This window comes from Mirounga leonina, unplaced genomic scaffold, assembly GCF_011800145.1.
Source record: "Mirounga leonina isolate KUSES-001 unplaced genomic scaffold, KU_Mleo_1.0 Mir_94, whole genome shotgun sequence".
NCBI lineage: Eukaryota > Metazoa > Chordata > Mammalia > Carnivora > Phocidae > Mirounga > Mirounga leonina.
In genome coordinates this window covers 21,011,433-21,025,397 of record NW_023270855.1, presented here as the reverse complement: position 1 = coordinate 21,025,397, position 13,965 = coordinate 21,011,433, and the positions used below count along the sequence as shown (strand labels likewise).

General features: G+C 44.5%; 1 protein-coding gene across 1 annotated transcript in view; it reads right to left on the bottom strand.

Annotated features, from left to right (window-relative positions):
- FOXP1 (forkhead box P1) overlaps positions 1 to 13,684 on the bottom strand; it is a 580,801-nt gene extending 567,117 nt beyond the window's left edge. The window contains exons 1-2 of the mRNA XM_034998709.1: positions 13,513 to 13,684; positions 11,502 to 11,646 (exon numbers count right to left, since the gene is read on the bottom strand). The gene's annotated coding sequence lies outside the window, so the exon portion shown is untranslated. The remainder of the gene's footprint in view (positions 1 to 11,501; positions 11,647 to 13,512) is intronic.
- Between the last annotated feature and the right edge of the window lie 281 nt (positions 13,685 to 13,965).

The window sequence follows — 13,965 nt, the reverse complement described above, 5'->3', positions numbered from 1 at the left end:
AACCCCAAGATCGAGTCACAGATTCCACTGACTGAGGCAGCCCAGGTGTCCTCATTTCTTCTTAGTGCTGAATATTCCATTGTCTAGATGTACCATGGTTGTTATTTATCCATTCACATACTGAAGGACATCTAGGTTGCTTCCTAGTTCTGGCAATCATGAATAAAGCGGCTAGAAACATTTGTGTGCAGGTTTTTATTGGACGTAAGTTTTCAACTGCTTTGGGTAAATACCAAGTAGGGCAATTGCTGGATCAATGGAAAAGAGTATGTTCAGTTTTATAAGAAACCACCAAACCATCTTCCAAAGTGGCTGTGACAATTATGCATTCCCACCAGCGATGTATTAAGACTTTAGTATTTTTTTTTAAACAGTATTTCTGAGGTATTCATCGTAAGATTCTCCCCGATGTGAGAACTAAGGATCTTTTACGGGGCACAATGGAAATTCAAGGGAAAGGTTCCATCCTCATTAAATCTCTTCTCAGCCTCTCAAACTCGGTGCATGGTCAGGCTCCTTGGGATTTTCCCATTCTGAAAGAGAAGCTGTTTGGTGAGCCAGGCTCTGTGACCACCCATGATCTGAATTACGCACAGGTGTTCAAAAATACAGAGGGATCCAGCATAATTAAGAGCATTAAGCAATCATCTCAGCCCAAGGAGGCAGTTCTGAAGAAAAGAAGAACAGAGTTTGGGCACCACTTTGGGAAATAAATTCCACAGCCTTTCACCAAGTTGAAATCTTGGCTTTGGACACACATAAAAATGAGCCTGGCCTGATCTGAGCTCCCAGTGGACATCTGCCAGATCACAAAAGTTGACCCAATTGGCCTGCCTCACCACAGAGAAGGCCACTGCTGGAAGAGCAGATGGTCTTGGTGGTAAGAGCCAACATGGATGGACAGGACGGCAGACAGGAAAATGGCAGAACACAGTCAGTCGGCGCAAGCCAGGGTGGGAGTCTGCTTTCAAGAGAATCATTTTGTCAACGCGTTTTTAAAAAATAACATCACAGCGGCCTTTGATCTGATTTCCTTCTTTTACTGACTTCAATCACTCTCTTTATGTCCTATAAACCACAGCTAATTATTCCTTGATTTTCTCTCCCATCACTTGGTACTGTTGTATGGTAGTAAACACCTGCTGAACTCTGTCCAGCAAGGCATGTCTTTGAGAGAGAACTGCTTTAGAAACCCCTTTGCAACAAAGACGACAGTGGCAATGTTTTTCCACAAGGTTTTAGGGACCTAGAAAAAGATGCTCAGTTACAAGTATTACTTCTCTTTAAATAAATCATCACCAAGTACAACTTTGTTAGGAGAAACTCAATTTTTTTTTTTTAAATTAAAGCCATTGTTTAATGGTAACACGGACTCTAATGGTCCCTGCTTAACACACCAGTCTGTTAAAAAGAGCGTTGTCCAAACATTCCCCCTTTGTTATATTTTTCCTCCATTCTTCGGGGAAACACTACCTTTAGACTCATTTTGTTTAACTTCTCTAGTCATTTATGCTATTTATTGAGTATCTGATATTCCTAATAAAACGTCAGTACAGATATCCAAGTTGTCTAGGAGAAAAGAAAAACTTTTTCCAACCTTCCCTGGCCAGTCAAGGTAAACATTTCTATGACCCAAGTCAGTTAGCTACATGGGCACAAACGCCTTTTATCTTTCCCCTGAAATTACAAAAGATTATCATTTTACTCAGCAATAAGCCTGACTAAATCGAAACTCTGTACACCAGAATTAAATATGTTCTATCTACTCAAAACGAACAGTGTATTATTTATCACTAATATTTAATGACAAAAAAACTGATAACACTCTCTGGTTATACCACTGATTTCATCTATTCGCGCATCATCGATTCCTGTGGTCATTAGCATAATCACAGAGCATCAACTCCGGCTTATGCAGCAAGTTTGATAACAGAGCTGAAAGTAGACACACACTATTTTAAAAACATGTTCCGATTTTCATCTGAGTATATCTTTATTTATATGGCTTTCTTACCATAAAGATGCCAGTCCTTTAAAATATGCAGAAATCACTTTCTACACTGAAGAACAAGGTGCTATATCATAACAAGGATACAGAAGTATAAAGCGCCTGTTAATTAAACATCGCTTTTTAACTTGCTACCCTGCATATGTAACTGCTAAGTTCTAAGCCAAGTCTTTAAATAAGAATGAGAAAATGGCTAGGCTCCTTCAGATGAATGCCTAGCCTGTTTTTTTTTTTTCCCTTAAATGTAAGAGATCAACCACTTGATATATATATATATATTTTTTTAATCACGTTCCCTGGTAAATGTTTGATTTTAAAGTCCTCCCTTCCCCCCTCCCCACCCCCCCCAAAAAAAACACTGGCAAATGAACAAATTATGAAATTCGAGTCAGGACTGCTAGTTTCACATTAATCCTCAATTTTTATGTATAATACTGCAGAATGCGGCTGGGCTTCAAATGTAAAGAACTAGTCTCAAATATTCTTCAGCACTTCAAAAGGTTCAAGTGGGAAAATGAATCAACCACAGCTACATGTACCCACATGGATGAATTTTACGAACTCTACTGAACAAAAAAAAAAAGGCAAGTTACTAAAGATTGCATACAGTAGTATACCATCAATATGAACCTGAAGATGCACAAGAAAAGCCTATATTTTGGGGAATACATGCATAGGTATTAAAAGCATAAAGAAATCCAGGGGATGAAAAACAGCCAGCTGAGAGCAGAGGTCACCTTCAGGGGACAGGGACAGAGGTAAGATGAGGGGCGATATGCCAAGGGCCTCTTCAACCTGGATCAGAAATGTGTCCTCTCTGAAGTTGAGCTGCAGGTCTGTGGGTGCTCACCGAATTATTCTTTGAATTAAACCTTTTTGGTGTCGTACACAGTCTTAATAGAACGGCTTTGTAAATATCCACCAGATTTCTCTCACAGAAGTTATTCTCAACTCAAAGATCAAAGTGCTTGAGGCCAGACATCACATTTTATTCAACACCTGGGGCACTTGCTACAATCCTAAGCACTGCATCCCAATATAAAACCCGTGTTCAGTGTTTTCAAAAGTGCTTTATTACTACTACCTTATAGAAGTCTCCTACCTCAGTACTCTGTGACGGGAAAGTCACCTCTAAGGCAGAGATGATCTCTCTAGTTAGTAAAAGGGACTGTCCTGCTTCCTAACAGAAACATACAAAAACAAACATAGAAATCAGATCTCTCTTTACGTGTCCTTTTAATTTTCAGTTGAAGTGAACATATGCACGGGAAGAATAAGCTAGAAGCACACCTTGTGTATGATTTGGGGGAAAAAGGGTATAAGAGAAAGGTAAATTTTTGCCAGATGGGGAGTTTATCCCCCCCCACCCCATCCCATCCCCATCCCCTTCCTGGCATATTTAAACCTTGTGCAGTAGTCGCCATAAGGACAGCGAGACAAAAGGGAGAAGCACCCCCAGTCAGCGGCAAGGAGGATGGCTTGCTCCTACAAGTAGAAGAATTTGTTGTAAGCTTACCCAAGTTACGACTGCGCATTTACTGTCAACATGCATCCTACTGCAACAAAAGCCATTATTTAGAAAATAACATGAACACATTTAAGCAGTTGAACCCTTCCTAAACCCAGAGAAGGCATGCAAAACAGCAGGTCTGCAACAACATGCCTGATGCAGGCCATAAAAGAAAACCCGAAACTGAACAATTTTCTTTTTTAATAGACTAGCTTCTCCAAAATTATTTACAGTTGCACGTAACAGATGCCCCACCCCCACCTTTTCAAGGTCCAGCCAGCTTCTTTCCAAGCAATTAAATGCAGCAAACTTTCTATTAGAAAATTTCTATAATACATCACTAAAAAGGGTCTGTCATTGATTCCCTAATGATAAATCAGTTAATTACTTAACCTTTCTTAATGAAATGATTAACATTCTCTCAACAAACAAGGAGTGATTTAACATCATGCTGTAGATTTCATCAACCAGGGACAGTGGTAATACTATGCGTCCTCTTCCACGGCACTTTCTATTTTTTCAGTCAGTTCCATTTATCTTTTATGGAAACCCTTTACTCAAGGGTAGAGACAGCTAGTTTTAAAACTTGACCCATCAGCGATTTTTTTAAAAAGTACTTCAGGGTCCAAACAGCAATAAAAGAACTCTGTATTACAGGAATATCCCAAATGCCACCTGAACCCAGAGCCAAAGCAACTGTGAAGTTCTAAACATAAACACAATTGCCAGCTTTTTGGTATCTATTAAAATCAAGCCACACCCAAAGTCAAATGGAATTTTTTTTTTTTTTTAATTTAGGTGAGGGCATTTTAGATAAACACTTCACTGGGTAACTTCAAAAGGCACCATTACTAATACAGACCAAAAAAATGTCTGTACGACTTTTATTTAAGTAACACTTTTGATCTTAGTGGTTAGATCTTTAGCTGAAGCCCTGAATACTTAAACAAGCCTTCTTAGCATTTTATCTTCCTTTATCTCCTAATCTTGTAGGATGCATTCTTCTTAGAATTCTGCTTTATTTGTGTGGCATCGCTGCCTAAGCTATTTCCATCAATATCCCCGCAGACCCCATTACATGCAATGGTAGGGAATGTCCCAAGATGTTGTGCCAGCAGGGTTACTCTAATGAGTCAACAGTTCAGATTTTAAAATTAAGACGAAATACTCAGAAAAAAAAAATTTTTCAGAAAAGCCATTTGACACTAATTGGTAGCTACAACATGACAACGCCCACTGGAAACATAGATGCAAAAAGGGCATATGGTGAAAGGAAACGTCTGGTACTTGGTGAAAGTTAGTGATGTTCCAGGTTGTTCCTACCACTCTGTGGAACTGTGACGCTCGGGTTCTGCCTCTATTTCTCTATGGATCTATGTTTCTTTTGGTGCCTGACTCAAAAGGGAGCCTGTGAGCCCTTCAGATTTCATGAGGTCCAAAGGGTGAAGTCAACCCTTTGGAGGAGCTGTAGGCTTTCGTCCAGCTCTGACAATTGTGGGGTCCAGTTCTCCCACTTTGGTGGGAATGAGAATCATGTGGGGAGCTTTTTCAAAACCAAAATGCTGGCCCCACCCCAGATATGGCACATCCAGGAGGAGTGCTACTACGTGTGTCAGGAACCAGAGCTCCGCTAGGATTCCAATACTCGTACATACTTAGAAAACCACCAGTTTTGATTCTTAGTGGAAACCCGAACTCATTAAAAATAACACAGGCCTCAAGATAAAACAAAAAAATTCATCAGTAAAATCCAAAAGAAGATAAAGATTTCAGTTCCAGGATCTCTAGCAGTATAAATCACTTGGTCCACAGTCCTCTGTTTAGCGAGCTTCAGAATTACCAGGGGAAGTTTGTTTAAAATGCATTCTCTCATCAGTCAGCAAAAATCCCGACGCAAGAACCTGTATTTTAATAAAACTCCCCGGCACATGGACAAACACGCACGATGATCTGGAAGCAGGTGAGCCAAGTCCCCCTTTGAAACACGTTGAATTAGGACCAACCGCAACTTCCTTCCACTTCACACGGGAGCATCTGTGTTGCATCTCTGTGCTCACCTGTCCGCAGGAGAGGAGGCTGCCAACACCTCCGATCAGGCGTCGCCAACTCCGGGCTCTGGGACAGGAGAAACACAGGCAAAACACATACCACATCCTCCCCCGCAAGAGCTGCGGTCAATGTCGGGAGAGCAACAAGAACACCTTAAAGATGTTCCGAGTAAGAACACAGCACCTGTGCCATTAGGTCCCTAGGCTCGAAGAACACACCTTAAAATACCACCCCTAATTCACAGACAGGAAACCTGGAGCAGAGAAAACGCACATTATGACTCAAATGCAGAGCTGGAAGGGAGAGAGAAGAAACCTCAGGAATTCCGTTTTTGAGCCCGATGCTAGAAATATTATTCAGGGTCCCAGTAAATAAAGCTATCACAGTTTCAGCTAAAATCAAGTAATCTAGCAAAATGTAGATGTCCACCTGACTTACAACTGAGAAATAAATATGTATCCAAATATAAAAATCAGGAGAAAAACCGTTGTCCCATCCTAAGTAAATCTATTCTATTTAATTTAAACAGGAACCTAATAATGTCATGCTTATACCCATTTTTCCCCTCAGCAAATTGTCCCACAACACACTAACCTCTGATATCTACAAACTGTTGAAACAGAACAGAATGACATGAATTGTCTAGTCAGTGATCCCTTCATTTCAGCTGCTCGTCTGAATTAGCAGCAGTTGGAGGAAATATACCCATCAGAGTGCTCCTAAGGAGAGAGAACTAAATAGTACACAAAACACTTGAACACAATTTTGTATGTATTCATGTTCCTTTTAAAAAAAAAAACTATTTTATTAAAAATGTGATTTGGAAAGAAAGTGTAATTAGCTTTGCACAGGCACTGCCGAGATGTTCCCGAACACACCAGACATATGTAAATATTTCGTGATATCAGTTCCATTTGAGTAGACCTGTCAAGATATTTACAGGGATTGACAGTACTTCTGTCTTTAATTAAATTTTTGCCTAGATACTTTAATGTAATTTAAATAGATTATTAGTTGTCAGGATCTAATATAAATTTTGTTTACGATTTAGTTACTTTAAGTACTCAGATTGAAGAAACTAATTTAACCCCATGACTGAGCAGCTTTAAGCATCAAGAGAAGACCACTAAAAAGTCCCCACTGCCCTTTGCACTATCCCAGTAATCTTGAATTACAACTTAATTGCAAGTATCAAGGCACTAAATTGAGCCCCCTCCCCCACCTTTTTTAAACAACACAGCTGGTGGAGAGCCTTCAGGAAAAAAACCATCTACGCTTGCTCAGGTGCCAGGGTCTTTCTCTTAGGCAGTTCTCTCTCCCAGGGGCTGGCTAGGTAGGAAATGTTTTTCTCACTTTAAATCCCATAAAATAACTACCAAACAAACACCTGTTGTGCACAAGGCAGGACATATATTAAAAACTGTCCTCAGGGGATTTCAAAAAGAAAAACAAGCCTTGCAGAGACATCCACAGCTAATTTGGTCAATAGATCTCCTGACTGGGTACAAGAGCACGAGGGAAAGGATACAGCTCCTGGCGCAACCTTCTCCTGAATGGGAGCTGGCTTCTAAATACAACCCGAAAAATGCCTTAGCACAAACTGGCTGTAATTAATAAGAAGAATTTATTAAAGAAACAAAGAACACTGTCTAATTGTCTCTCCCGACTGCCATGCACTTCATCCCACTGTACTTCCTCTTTCCAGAATACCAGCCTTGGAGCCATAATTGCAAGAACATTATCTATAGGATGAAAAACCAAAGCACTTCTTGAAAGCAAACATTCCTTACAACATTTATTTTTAGGTTGGCGACACAGCCAAACATGCTTAATTTCCATTAACCACATCGTCACATGCACATTGAAATAAACTATGTATGTCCCGGGGGGTGGGGGGAGGCCAACTCTCATGCATAAGATACCCCATATTTGGCCAGGTTTTCCCCTGTTTCAGGAATTCGTCTCATCTCATGGCCTGCCGATATTCCAGCTTTTGGCACCTCTAACCTTAATTCATCTGAGTACCATGGAAGAGAAATCTTTTTTAAAAAATCGGTTTAAGATGGCTCCTTGGACAGCACGCGTTATGGCAAAGTGGCCTAAAGACCAGTGTAAGTAGTCACGAGAAAAATCATTTAGGAAATACACGGGCCCATATGCAAACTTACTTGGCTTGCTGGCTTGATTCACAAATTCAGTGTTTGATCACCTGGTGGGATTACTACCATCAACTGAAGGAAAAAAAAATCCCCTGCAAATAGTAAAAGTATATGTTGGCTCATGTCTATTCAGCAGATGCCTCTCATAAGGTTATTTTCTTTAGAAAACAAACCTCTACTTGCTTGAGACCTTTATACACTCTAGGTCCAAAAAACATAGAAAAAAAAAAGCTGGCTTAGCAAAAATGGCATTTACTATGACTGAATTCTATAAAAGGAGTAGGACACCTAACAGGGTAAGAAAGGAAAAGAAAGAGCCCTTAGAAAAAACATTTTTTTTGAAAAACAAAAATACCACCTGTGCAAATCTAGCAATGCTCTCAAAACCCTTTCTCAGCCCCACAGAAACAGCTCATGCTCAATGCCTTGAAGTTGCAATTAAATTGTAGTAATTTAAGATTATCAGGAGAGCAAAGGGCAGTGGGAGCTCTTTGGAGGGCTTCCCTCCCCTCTTAATGCTCTTCAGTCAGGGGTTAAATGAGTTTCTTTAATGTAAGTACCTTAAAGTAACTGAATCATAAACAAAATTTATACTATTTTCTGACAGCCTGCAATCTATTTAAATTTTATTAACGTGTGCCTAAAATTATTTTTAAAAGACAGAACTCCTGCAATGCCCTGTAAATATTCTTGGCATACTCACTGAAATGTAATCGGTATGATAACAACGAACATTGTCTGAATACACATACTTTTTTGTGATGCAGCGTCTTACAAGATAACATTTCAAAATTGAGTTTGAGTCTTAAGTAAAACACGAAAACTAAATAAACAGCACAATAAGATTGGCTGCAAAGAGGAAGCTGGGTTCAAAAGAAGTTGTCACGTCTGCTATATTCTCCCTTCACTTTCTTAATGTGGGCATTGGACGTGCTGTGGTATAAATATATTTGTTTAGGAAATATCACAATTCTTTTGTTAATTTAAACAACTGCTGAAAACAGACATATCCTTCAATGGAGCCTAGGAACGCAAATACACAAGGCCGGGGGTAGAGTCTCAAGAGAAGCAAGGAAAAACTTAGTAACAGAAAACCATACCTCGGCTCAATATTAACCCAGTCAACTTTTGTTATTGTTGGGACAAATGATTTAACTAGAAAATATTTATAGCATTTTAAAAAACATTACATATTGCACAGAATTGCCTAACAGCATCCATGTGTATGTTTAACTCACATTGTTTAATTATAAATTAAAGATATATCCAATAAAAGCTACACACTTTGAAACATGTTGGGCAGTATGGTTATGAAACTCTGACATAAAAAAACAAAGTGCTTACTGTGTGACCGACATGTTAATTAAAAATGCAATCCTTAAATGACAATCATTTTTATTCTTCTTTATGTGTTTACTTGTCGTATTTCCTACTTTGTTCTACTTAATTAAAAATGACATTTAATTTGGGGATAGTTTATAGCAAAAAAAAATGTTACAGTTTTTACTCCAGCATTGAAATATAAATACAAAATCTTACAGACATCTCCAGCAATATAACCCCCTTAATTTGAGAGTTAATTTGAATAGTTGATGTTGCTTTCATTATACTTTGATAAACCTGTGAAAACAAAATGCTAAAGTAATTGCTGTTACTACTCCCTTTAAAAATGTAAAGCAGTTAAATTTTCCTAGACAACATGCAAGGACAAGTTACAGAGAACTTGAATAAAAGTAGCAACGTGGTCATATTGAATGTCAATCTAAAAAAAGAGGTTATGTCTAATCTGGAGAATGCTCCCTCTCGCCTTTTTAAATTCCAAGAGTGGGCTGACACAAAACTTCATCACCAGGGATTTTTTTTTTTTTTCTTGAGCTTCACATCAGATTTAAACCCTCACATACAAAACCTTGGCTTTCCTGACAAGGCAGATCTTCTAAACTTGATGTGAGAAAACGTTACCTAACTCTAGTGTAGGAGTCTAATGTTGGTAAAAAGAATTCCACTCCACAGTTCTGGGTAGCAAGGCAGCCTCTGGAAGACTTAATATTCATTCCATACCTTTTTGCGTGCATGGTCTTCATAAACAAGACTGTATTAGAAAAATAACTTATTTAGCAACTCGACATCCATAAGGAACTCAAATGCTGCCTAGAGAGGGGCCGAGTATTTCCTTCCAAGTGAGCCTTAGCTCGCACAACAAAGATCAGCATTTGCAATGGTCCATTTCTGCATTAGTGAATATATAGCTTTGCTGCTTGATCGAATAGTCCAGGGTTCTCCATGTAGAGCTCCTGACAACAACCCAGCAGCAGTTCTGTTTGATCTCTCCTGCTTCCTTAATTTGGGTTGTCAAGGTTCAGCAGTTGGAGGCTGTTTACTTTACTTTTCAAAAAAAAAAAAAAAACTGATTTCTTTTTCTCTCTCTCATACAATGACTAATCCAAAATCTAAGGGGGGGGGGAGGGGGCCCGGGGGGAGAAGCTAAATATCTCCCCCCCCCCCCCCCCCGCAGTGAGATTTTAGCTGACATCTTTTGAATGGTAACTAGTTAAGTTCCTTTTTATATTTTTAATGCTCTTTAATTATGGGATGTTTCAAGTAGAAAAGTCAGGGAGAAAAAAAAAACCATTCCAAATCTCTGAAACTGTAAGCCCAATTTTCTTTTCCTGGACTCAAAGAGATGGGTATTTCCACTTTGAGAATCAAAACTCCAGTGGAATTCTAAAAAAGATTTGATACATTTCTCTCTGGAACTGAAAATAACAGCAACTCTTCTGTCTCAATTATGCAGGCTAATCCTGAGTAGAAAACACCTGAACTCTTACCATCTCTCTTCAAATTCTAGTTAAGACATCTCCCCCCAAACTGATTATCACTATGGAAAAACGAAGGAAAGGAGATAGAAGGTAAAAATTTCCAGAGATTCTTTAATATGTTTTCAGCAGTAGAAAAATCCCTTAAATATCCTTCAGGTTTTTTCAATTCAGCTATTGTGCAAGCCCTAAATCCTAAAGCCCACGGACAACCAAAGGTAAAGTGTAGATGGTTTCAAGGTATAGACTTCTTTTAAAAGGAATACAGAATGCCCTTTCAGCATTCCTGTTCAAAAAGCAGTGACAAAAAAGGAATTCCGAACTTACAAAATACCTGTGACCGGACAGGAGAGCAACACCAGCCCCTTATAAGTGGGCTGGAGAAGCTTAAATGCAACCAAATGAAATGTTTATATTAATTTCATTATTCTGCCCAAGCCTCAGAGATGAGGGCTGGGGGGGGGGGTGCTGGGGGCGGGGTGTTGGGAAGAGGAAGAAATAAGTTTCATTTCGGGTTTTCTGGTCGAGCAAAAGGAAAATGAATTAAAACGAATGCGTAGGATGAGCCCAGACTAAATCAATACACTTTGTAATCAGCCCGGCAAGGGTATTTGGACACAATGACTTGGAAATAATTAATAGTTATAAGAGGGGAGTGGGGTGAGAAGGGGGGGCGAGAGATGTCACCATATTTTATCGGAGCACTTTACATTCCACGCTAAACTTTGATCTCCAGATTCTCGGATTTAGGAAAGGAAAAAAAAAAAAAAAAGGAGAAAGTCCAGTATTTCGAAGCACCTACCAGCTTGAGGATGGGCAGATTCCTGGCTCCGGGCGCCTCATCCCTACGCTCGCGCCGCCCATGCTGGCGCTTTGAGTAGAGAGCCCCCGGGGGCTCTAGGGTATCCGCTGCCCCCGCCCGCGTTCTCGCCCCGGCGCCCGCGGCCGCCTCGACTTACCCGCAGAGTCCAGGGAGGGAGTGGGAGCGCCGCCTTCACGCCCGCGGAGGAGGCGCCGACAGCACCATGGTCCCCGGCGCCGCTGCCGCTGCCCCTTGCCCGCTTGCTCGCCGCGCGCTCTCTTCCTCTTGCAAACTTTCGGGTTCTGCGGTCGACAAGAAACCAGGGCGACCCTCAGCAAGTCTTCCCGGCGCAGGTTGGGGGGAAACTGAGGGGGGGTGGGATAAGTGATTAGGCTGGGGGCCCAAGACAGAGAGGGCGGCGGACTAAGAGGACCCGCGAGTGCGGGTGGACGGAAAGGAGGATGTGGCTTAGGGAATCCCTGCAAGGATCCCGAGACCGGGAAATCGGCCCGAGCCAAAGTCTCAGCACCTTCCCTAGGATCTTACAAAGTTGCAACAACAAAAAAGGAGGGGGGAGGAAGGGGGAAGGGGGTGGGAAAGGGATACGATCGCAGGCGCAAGGTTTGAAGTTACAACTGTTTATTTAGTCCTTATTCTCACAGGGGCGGGAGCTGCGCGGGAAAGGGGGGGGCGTGCTGCAGACTGCGATTTCGAAGCAAACACTGGGGAGGGGGCATGCGACTTTGTTTCTGGGCGCGGAGCTCCCCGGCGCCCGCGTGTGTCACCGCCAGTCTCCGGGGACCGAGGCGGAGCTCACAACAGGTGGGGAGGGGGACTCGCCGAGGGCAAAAAAGGAGAAGGAATCAAAGTTTCCGAGCGGCGGTATCTGGGGAGGAGGGGGGCGGGAGGCGGGGGCGAGGGGAGGCGGAGGCAGCGAATGACCGCGACCCCGAGGCAACTGGCAAACTCTCCGCTCCCGGCGCCGCCGCCGCCGCCGCCGCCGCCGTCCCCACCCGAAGCGCACGCAGTCCCGGCTGCCGGCTCAGCTGAGTCCTCCGCGGGATGGGGATGGAGCGCGGAGAGCTCGGGAGGAAGGCGGCGTGCTGGCGAGGGATGGAGAGCCATCGGCCGCCGGGACAGGGCCAGAGGGACGCGGCGGCTCCCGCGCGTCTCAGGAGAGATCCACGCTTGGGAACCCCCCCGGTACCCCAAGCTTCAGAGGAGAGTAGACCCCGAAAGTATGTGTGGCGGAGGGGAGGAGACCCGACGCGGCGACTCCCCGCAGCGCACCCGGTTCCCACTCCCACCCGTGGAGCTGGCCACGTCTGTCGCGGGCCGGTCCGCGGCAAGGGTGGGTTCTCGGGGTCGAGCGCGCGTGAGGATGCGTGTCTAGCTGGGGGTGCGCGAGTGTGTCCGAGTTTTCTGTGCTCCGGGGAGCGGCGGCGGAGTATCCCCGCCGCTAGGTTCGGGGCCAGGCGCGTGTGGCACCGGGGATGTCCCGAGGCGCGGGGCCCAGGGTGCGGGCATCCTGTCATTACAATCCAGGGGCACCGAGGGGCACACACTCGCGGAGAGCGAAGGGAAAAAGTTTGCTCCAAGTCCAAACTTCAGGCTCCAGAGGCTCCCGGCGCGCGCCCCCTCCCGCCACAGACTCGACCCCGGCCCCGCGCCGGCCCTGCTTCTCGGCTGGCACCCCGACGGCCGACACCGAAAGTTGCGCCAGGCGGCCTGGGCTCATTGATTTCTCTCCCCGCGGCGATCGCCCAGAGCGTAGAGCCAGGCGTGAAGGGGCCGAGGGGAAGACGATTTCGCCTCTCCGCCGCCGCCGCCCCCCCCTACCCTTATCTGACTTATAGACATGGACCCAAGCGTGCGGGCGCCGCCGCCGGAGGCCCCCCCTCAACCCCCGCGCCGGCCCCAACCCCCACCGCCCCCCCACCCCAGAGCCTGGGCCCGGGCCCGGCGGGGAGAGAGGCTGAGAGGGGAGGGCGGGGGGAGATGCACGTGGAGCCTGGAGGTGGAAAGTTTTTTTTTTTTTCCTTTTTTTCTTTTTCCTTTTTTTTTTTTTTTTTTTTTGTGCTGGTTGTTGTTGTTGTTTAAAGTGGCGGAAACAAGGCAGGAGGCAGCTTGGGAAAAAGTGGAGCAGAAATGGAAAAATACAAACTCACCCGCTGCAAATGGTCTCTCGGTGCAAACTAAGGTGTTTTCGGGCCTTTCCCCGCGCGCGCCCACTCCCGCCCGCGCGCGCACCCCCGCGCACACACTCACTCGCGCACACACGCGCGCACACACGCACTCCCGGACGAGGGCCGGGCCGCCGCGAGTACAGCATGCAACCGCCACACAATAAATAACAATAGATTCCTCCGCTCCGGACTAGCTTCCCGGAGCCCAGCCAGCGCCAGTGGCGGCGACGGCGGCGGCAGAGGCGCGGGCAGCGCCGGCCTGGGGGCGCTCCCCAGCCCGCCTCCCGGCCTCCTGCCAGGACCCCCTCTCCGCTTCACGCGCCCCCAAGGCCCCCCGGCACCCCCGGAGCGCGAGCCGCCGCGCCCCCTCCCTGGGCCGCACGGGCACTGGCGCCCACCCGGCTCCCCCCGGCCTCCCGGAACAAATAAATAAAT